The sequence below is a fragment of the Tachypleus tridentatus genome, chromosome 2, assembly GCF_004210375.1.
Source record: "Tachypleus tridentatus isolate NWPU-2018 chromosome 2, ASM421037v1, whole genome shotgun sequence".
Classification (NCBI taxonomy): Eukaryota; Metazoa; Arthropoda; class Merostomata; order Xiphosura; family Limulidae; genus Tachypleus; species Tachypleus tridentatus.
The window spans coordinates 152,654,489-152,663,176 of record NC_134826.1 but is presented as its reverse complement, the minus strand read 5'-3'; the positions used below and the strand labels follow the sequence as shown (position 1 = coordinate 152,663,176).

General features: G+C 36.0%; 1 pseudogene; it reads right to left on the bottom strand.

The window, feature by feature from the left end:
• Positions 1-5,393, bottom strand: part of LOC143245649 (nucleolar protein 14 pseudogene) — an 11,717-nt pseudogene extending 6,324 nt beyond the window's left edge.
• Between the last annotated feature and the right edge of the window lie 3,295 nt (positions 5,394-8,688).

The following is an 8,688-nucleotide window of genomic DNA, read 5'->3' as shown; positions in this document are numbered from 1 at the left end:
TTATTAGGCAGACCTGTTCCACTGCTGGATCTACCGCACGTTCTATTATGGGCAGACCTGTTCCACTGCTGGATCTACCGCACGTTCTATTATTAGGCAGACCTGTTCCACTGCTGGATCTGCACGTTCTATATTAGGCAGACCTGTTCCACTGCTGGATCTGCCGCACGTTCTATTATTAGGCAGACCTGTTCCACTGCTGGATCTGCCGCACGTTCTATTATTAGGCAGACCTGTTCACTGCTGGATCTGCACGTTTCTGTGTTCCACTGCTGGATCTACCGCACGTTCTATTAAGGCAGACCTGTTCCACTGCTGGATCTGCCGCGTTCTATTAGGCAGACCTGTTACTGCTGGATCTACCGCGTTCTATTATTAGGCAGACCTGTTCCACTGCTGGATCTACCGCACGTTCTATGTATTGCAGACCTGTTCCCTGCTGGATCTGCCGCACGTTCTATTATTAGGCAGACCTACCAATTTCACTGCTGGATCTACCGCACGTTCTATTATTAGGCAGACCTGTTCCACTGCTGGATCTACCGCACGTTCTATTATTAGGCAGAACCTGTTCCACTGCTGGATCTACCGCACGTTCTATTATTAGGCAGACCTGTTCCACTGCTGGATCTACCACCGCACGTTCTATTATTAGGCAGACCTGTCCACTGCTGGATCTACCGCACGTTCTATTTGGGCAGACCTGTTCCACTGCTGGATTCTATTATTAGGCAGACCTGTTCCACTGCTGGATCTACCGCACGTTCTATTATTAGGCAGACCTGTTCCACTGCTGGATCTACCGCACGTTCTATTATTAGGCAGACCTGTTCCACGTGCTGATCTGCACGTTCTATTATTAGGCAGACCTGTTCCACTGCTGGATCTACCGCACGTTCTATTATTAGGCAGACCTGTTTCCACTGCTGGATCTACCGCACGTTCTGTTATTAGGCAGACCTGTTCCACTGCTGGTCACCACCGCAGTTCTATTATTAGGTAGGCAGACCTGTTCCACTGCTGGATCTACCGCACGTTCTATTATTAGGCAGACCTGTTCCACTGCTGGATCTACCGCACGTTCTATTATTAGGCAGACCTGTTCCACTGCTGGATCTACCGCACTTACTCAAATGTAGATCCATGAAATTCTAATCAAGTCTTGAAATATTGGTGGCCAGACCTGTTCCACTGCTGGATCTACCGCACGTTCTATTAGGCAGACCTGTTCATGAAATCTATACAAATAATGAAGTTTTTATCAATAGTTGAAACCTTTTGGATCTTAAGATACTGTTTCTTTACAGTAATATACCTCAATTAAATAGAATAAACATCTAGGCTTTCTTCACGATGTATTTATTAATCTTTCGAGATCATTTATTGGCTTCTAGTCAGGTGGGAGATGACTGTTATCTCTTCTACGTTTTCTGTTTTCTAAATGTCATCAATAGCTGTTAAGACCCATCACACAGTGCTAATGTTCAAAGTCCATTCATGTAAAAAAAGTCTAAATGAGTTTAAGAGCATACACTGAATATATTTGTCGTAGTGTTAGTCTTTGTAGTTAAACACAAGACTACATAATGAGCTATATGTGATCTGCCCACCACGGGTATTAAAACCCAGTTTTTAAAAGTATAAGTTTGCAGAAATCACTTTGTGCTACTGGTGAGAAATGGAGATTAATCTGAAAGTTTATTTTGTTAATATTTCTCTCAACTAACAATTTTATTCTCAGTACGTGCATTTGTACTAAATTAGTCAATTTTTTAGCAACATCCCCGAGAGGGATGGCCTTCAACAGTGTATAATTAGGTTAAGGATATGTCCATCACTTTTCATATCCAATTACCTGCACATTACACAAATTATTTGTGCATAAAATATTTGTAAATGTGAACATTTCTGAATATATTGGTGAACAAGAGAATGCTAGATTTTATTAAGAAAAGGAAAAAAAAACACCAGTTAAGACATATGATTAAAATTTGGCCTACAAGATGTGTGATGTTCTATGACTGGGGATATGATCACAGATATAGATGGATATGAGGGGGGTATAAAGGGGCTTTCCCGATTGTAAACTGGTTTCTGCCTTCCAAGGTTTTCAATTTTTAAATTTACGTAGAATCGATGTTTTTAACAACACTTTTGGTTCCCAGTTTTATAGGGGACATGTCCCCAGAAAATACTAGGTAGTCATCTAATACCTGTAGATATAAAGTTTTAACTCGAGAGCATAATGGTTATCCAACCCCTTCCCCCCCAAGTGTTTGTTTGGTCACAGAGACGCATAATGACTACATTACCAAGAGTTTCGACGACTTACTTGACAAAAGAGTGAAATGTAACTTAGCTTGTGACTGATTGAAAGAAAAGAAAACGAATGGACTTTGGCGATAAGTAGGACAAAACCAGGATAAAATAAATACATTGGGTTTGGTTTGTTTTGAATTTCGCGCAAAGCTACACGAGGGCTATCTGCGCTAGTCGTCCCTAATTTTGCAGTGTAACACTGGAGGTAAGCCAGCTAGTCATCACCACCCCACGCCAACTTTTGGGCTACTCTTTTATCAACGAATAGTGAGATTGACCGTCACATTATAACGCTCCCACAGCTGAATGGGCGAGCATGTTTAGTGTAACGGGATTCGAACCGACCCTCGAATTACGAGTCGAGTGCCTTAACCACATGGCCAGGCCGGGCCAATACGTTGGGAAATAAGTCCAATTAAAACTTAATAAAAACATGAGTTAAATTATTTATGAAACTAAAATAAAATTGTTTTAAGTTTAATTGTAGAACAAAACAGTAAAACAAAAATATATTATTATCCTATATTTTATATATAGACTTGTAAGTTCTTGCTTCTGTTATGGCCTGGTGGTTAGGGACGTTCGACTCTCAATATGAGGGTCGCGGGTTCGAATCACGGTCTCGAAACTTATCTACTGTTTCATATATGGTACTAGGTAAGTAACCTTGTGTGTACTAGGTAAGTAACCTTGTGTGTGCCACATACTCGATTTCTATGATCCAATTTTCTGATTGGTCGGCTACAGAGAAGGTTTACAGATGGGTTCTTTGTTATATTTTAGGAGAGAAGTTTCATCAGTGTGTAATAATGGTTAGCTAAATTTAGTTTAGTTCACGAAAATATCTGAACTTCTCATTTGTAACAGTTCTACAACCATTAAAGACATGGAGAAGAATACTTACTAATGATGGATAACATTTGTAACAGTTCCACAACTATTAAAGACATGGAGAAAGAATACTTACTAATGATGGATAACATTTGTAACAGTTCTACAATCATTAAAGACATGGAGAAGAGTACTTACTAATGATGGATAACATTTGTAACAGTTCTACAACCATTAAAGTCATGGAGAAGAGTACTTACTAATGATGGATAACATTTGCAACAGTTCTACAACCATTAAAGTCATGGAGAAGAATACTTACTAATGATGGATAACATTTGTAACAGTTCTACAATCATTAAAGTCATGGAGAAGAATACTTACTAATGATGGATAACATTTGTAACAGTTCTACAATCATTAAAGTCATGGAGAAGAATACTTACTAATGATAGATATAGATTAAACACCACCTCGTGTCTACTTAATTTCTCAATTTCTTCTCCCTACAGGGACAATACTAGCCAACTTAAACGGAAGTGTTCCATATCACATTTTCATGCAGAATTAGGTTTGTACTGATGAAACTTTGTAGAATGGACGGTAACTGGCAAATGTGGAGACACAAATATAGCGGACGACGGTTTGAAAGTCTTCCGCCTTTCGTCTTCCTGAAACGCCATCCTCTACACTTGTGTCTTTATAAAGGCAGTTGTCGTTCATTCTACAAAGTTTCATCATAAATGCTCTGCCTAAACAGTCTATCAAAGAATGGGTTTGTACTGATTTAGTGCATTAAAAACTGAGTTATTGAAAATATTTCGGTTGCCAAAACATATTTCTAGATAACAAATAAAACATTAAATTAGCCCAAATTAATGTTCAAACACACTCAAACACAACCTGCTAACATTTACAAAACATGTTTGGATACATTTGTATTGAGAGTCTATCACAATTTGTATAACATTTCAGTGTAGCCTCTTTCTTGAGTGAATGTAACAAGCAGTTTTTCTTCCTTTGTTTAATATCTATCAAGCCAAGTTCTTACAAAAGCTTAAAACACTGATCACATACGTTGCCCTCTAATTACACTCTCCATATTTTGATCCACTTTGTGTTGGGCAATTCAGGTGAATTACTTTGTGCAAGGTTCACAGCTCATACATACACACGTATTCACGATTGCATATTTCTATATACACAACTTAACGCATACTAGCTTTCAGTAGATCATTCCAACAAAGTGTGCCATTACCCAAGTGAATACTTGGACTGACAGTTACAATTTAGTAACGTGCTGACATCTATGAGTAGCAAGAATTATCAGATTTTTACTGACTCGCTAAAACACTTCCCCTCTTAAGGGCGGCAATCTGTGCCCAGAAACTTGCTTGAGAATTAGAAAGAGTGAAGAAGCACAACAACCCTTTTAGTCATTGGAGTTTCCACCAAACAACTACAACAAATAATACAAGTGGTAATAACACAAAGTAAAATAATACACTAAACTTTGGATCACAACAAAGAGACTTAAACGCTAAACCATTTCAGCCATTGGTGACATGTCCATGCTAGCTGTTACAGATGAAACCTTGCAGTAAATTTAGAAGAACTCATGCTATTCTTAGAAGGGTGTAAATATAAACCCCACAACAAGATCAAAACAATTGGCATGATTCCAGTAAGGATGTACAGGATAGATCTCACACGTATATATATATCACCATAATATTCATCACGTTACTGATAATGGAATTATGATGATTCCGAAACACTTAATAAATGTTTCCTGTCATCTCGTTCGTGTTTTGTTTTATCATTAACTTTTCTGTTACCGCTCCGTGTTTGCAGACAATTTACATACATACAAGCACCCCACCGAAACTCAGTTCACCTGTTGCTGAGAGTTCTTGCAGTACATTCATCCCTAATATGTCATCCACATATCCTGTTGTTTATGGAGTCCAGACATAGTCAAGAACATGCCTCACCATTTGTCATGATGAAGTGAAGGTCTACTCACCATGGTGCCAGTTTCACTTGGAATGCCTGCTACGTAGTGATACCCACCAAAGTTCTTGAAGTTTCTGTGTCTACTAGGAATTACAATACCCTACTGTGCATACACATAGGTACATACGAAGCACCAGTCAGTTCAATCAGTGCTGAACTGACCATCACCTCTTTCCCACACATATATTGACCTACGTTCCAGAGTCAGTGTCCAAGATAGACTCCATTCATGGAAGAAGCTGCTTGACACTTCAATACTCCTTTTCCAATGGCAATGACAGAATTTTTCCATGTAGTTTTGTTCTAAATAAAGTAAAAGTGAAAGAAACAGAAACTAAATGTTTCAACCAAATATTTCCAAAGACAGAAACATTGTGCACCATTGAAAAAATTATGATTATCTCCACAAAAATAAAAACTGCTAAAAGCATATTAAATTTCATTCTCTCAAGCCCAAACAATGTCTTAAATATGTCAAAAGTCCTCAGACTTATGTAACATGAAATACACTAATTGATCCTTGTTAGATCACTTAACCATCCAACATACCAGCTATCATCTGATTGGTCAAAATGTTATAAGTATGTATATATGTGTGTATATATATGTGTGTGTGTGTATATATATGTATATATATATAGACAAATTTAGCTCACTATGTTATTATTCCATGACAACTTTTTGTGAAACTGTGGTTGTTATTTATAATTAATTTAATGCAGTGAAGAATTTTGTTTTCTAATTATTTCTGCTCGCTAGTTAATTGCTTTACTATTCATGCAAAAGAACCAAATTCATAGCTTTAAACGAACCAGTACAAAACTCCTGTGAGCCACTTAGTGAAAGTTAAAATTAGTAACTCACTTTAACGTTTCTATGTTCTAAAAGGAACTATAAAAACAACATCATCTTAAAAAATTTACTTTGTAATTAACTAAATTAATGAACAACATGTAGTACTTCCATGTATTATTTAAAATATGCTACTCAGTCTCATTATAAGTTACATATTATATTGGTTTTAGTTCACGTAACGTATTAAGCTAAAACATTACTAACAAATAAAAAACGTAATTAAGTCGTGAATATGGAGAAATAATTCAATAAAAATATTCATTTGTTGATTCATTATTATGTTTATTTGCTTCACATTCAATAAAAAAAGTTTAACTGCTTATCCAAAGCTTTTGTTTATTTGTTTTGAATTTTATGCAAAACTGCATGGGGTCTATCTGCATTAGCCATCCTTAATTTAATAGTGAAACAGACGGCTAGTCATCACCACCCACCGCCAACTCTTAGGTAACGTTTTAACCAATGAATAGTGAAATTGACTGACACATTATAACGTTTCAGTTCTTGGATGGATGAAGATTCAAACCCGTGACCCTGATAGGATGAGTCAAGCATGCTAACCACCTGGCCAATCAAAGTTATTATTGCAACATAATAATTATATTTTGATTTTTTAATTTAAGTTAATGTTCATGATTAAAAGAATTATCTTCAACCTTTAGTATCTTGCAAGTTATTTTAAAACACGAGAATAATTACAACTTTATTATATATATAACTTACATTACTCTCTGAAGAAGTATCTCTAATCATACGTAGATGTGAACAATGTTTCTAGAGAAATGTAATCAGTATTTCTAGACGTACAACACAATAATATTTATATAGATATGTCAACAATCATTATGTTTACAAAATAATATGAATGACAACTTTATTATTGGAAAAAAACCACTTTACGTTATATTAATTAGCCATAGACTCCGGCATTGAAAAGTGCTTAGTTTCAATGCAGTCCATTTATTAGAGAATATGATTTGCAAGCAGTTCCCAGATGTCAGCAATGAATTGTTGTAACAAAAATGACATTCTAATTCATCTCAAAATTATTCAGTTGTATTAAGATCTGACAGATGCATTGATGAAGAAGAGTAACTGAAGTCGTTCTCATGGGCTTAACTCAATTTAAAGCAGTGTGATTGTACTGATCTGTGGCATTGGAAGCGCAAATGTTACTCATGGTGGAAATACAATTATTTGGAGTGGGCATGATTGACAGTATCGTTCAGGAACATTAGATATTATAACTTTCTTTTAAGGAAATCAGAGGAGCCAGCTTTTGTCAAGAAAATATCTCCCAAATTATTATTTCCCTTCTAATACATTGTACAGTTAGAAAAGCGTGAGTTTTCAAATTATCTTGTGCTTTCAGCACAGAAGAGGAATAAACGTGACGCTTTATAACCCTTATACTCTTCTTCTACTTCTTCATTGTCCATAATTTTGATTTAAGCAGCATGTTTTGTCTGTCATGCGACAGTTTTGTAATGCTCTTCAAATAGTAATGAAAATGGCCGAATTCTCACTTCTGTAAAAGGAATAAACAAATACTTCAGACATAGTATGACGTCTAATATGTTTTCAATATGGAATTTTATTTTTTCTCAGTCAATCATTATAATTTTGTGACTATAAATTTAGCAGTGCATTGTTGATAGACTTACGATGATAACTATTCAAAGTAAAAACTATTTTGTAATGATACTCCCCACAGACGCACACCGATTAGCTGGCACGCCTCTCTTAAAGTCAAAGATAATCGTACTATTACTCACAGTCTTGCATAAAGCCATGACATAACAATATTTCAGCATATGTAGAGCCAAGACCCCATTATAGTAACAAAAGCTGAAATTAATAAGTTAATATTGAAAGTGCTGTAGACTGATTATACTAGTACAAAGTTAAAACCCAGTCAAATTTTCTGAATTAGTATAACTCTAAACTTCCACCACAGCAAAAGGGGTTAAAATTGGTAGATGGTGTATTTCCACCGTTATGTGGGGCATACTTTCGCAATCACTTCCAACACCCGTGGTACATTTTATAGTTATTGCTCTCATTATAACCTGTGCTTTGGTGAGCTTTTCGATATATGCAGCGTTTTTGTTGTAATTTGGTTTGGTTTGTTTTGAATTTTGCGCAAAGCTACACGAGGATTATCTGCGCTAGCCGTCTCTAACTTAACAATGTAAGACTGGAGGGAAGGCAGCTAGTCATCACCAGCCACCACCAACCACCAACTCTTGGGCTACTCTTTTACCAACGAATGGTGGGATTGATCATGACATTATAACGCCCCCACAGCTGAAAGGGCGAGCATTTTTGGTATGACGAGTCGAGTGCCTTAACCACCTGGCCATGCAGAGCCTTGTTGTAGTTTCTAAGACTTATTTAGATAATTAATATTTTTTCTTTACAAATTCGTCCTTGCTGTTTTTATCTTGAACCTTCCTTTCATTTGACGTTAATATTTATTGAACAGTTGAAATAATGCTTTTACATGTATAATGATAAAATTAAATACATAGTTTTTGTTTTCCCCAGAATTAAATGATTTACAATAAATAAAAAATATTACGTATAAATATTATTTATTTTAGAATTGAAATGTACATCGCTGTCTACACGTCTCTTCTTCTTTATTTTTCTTTTTAAATTAAATTT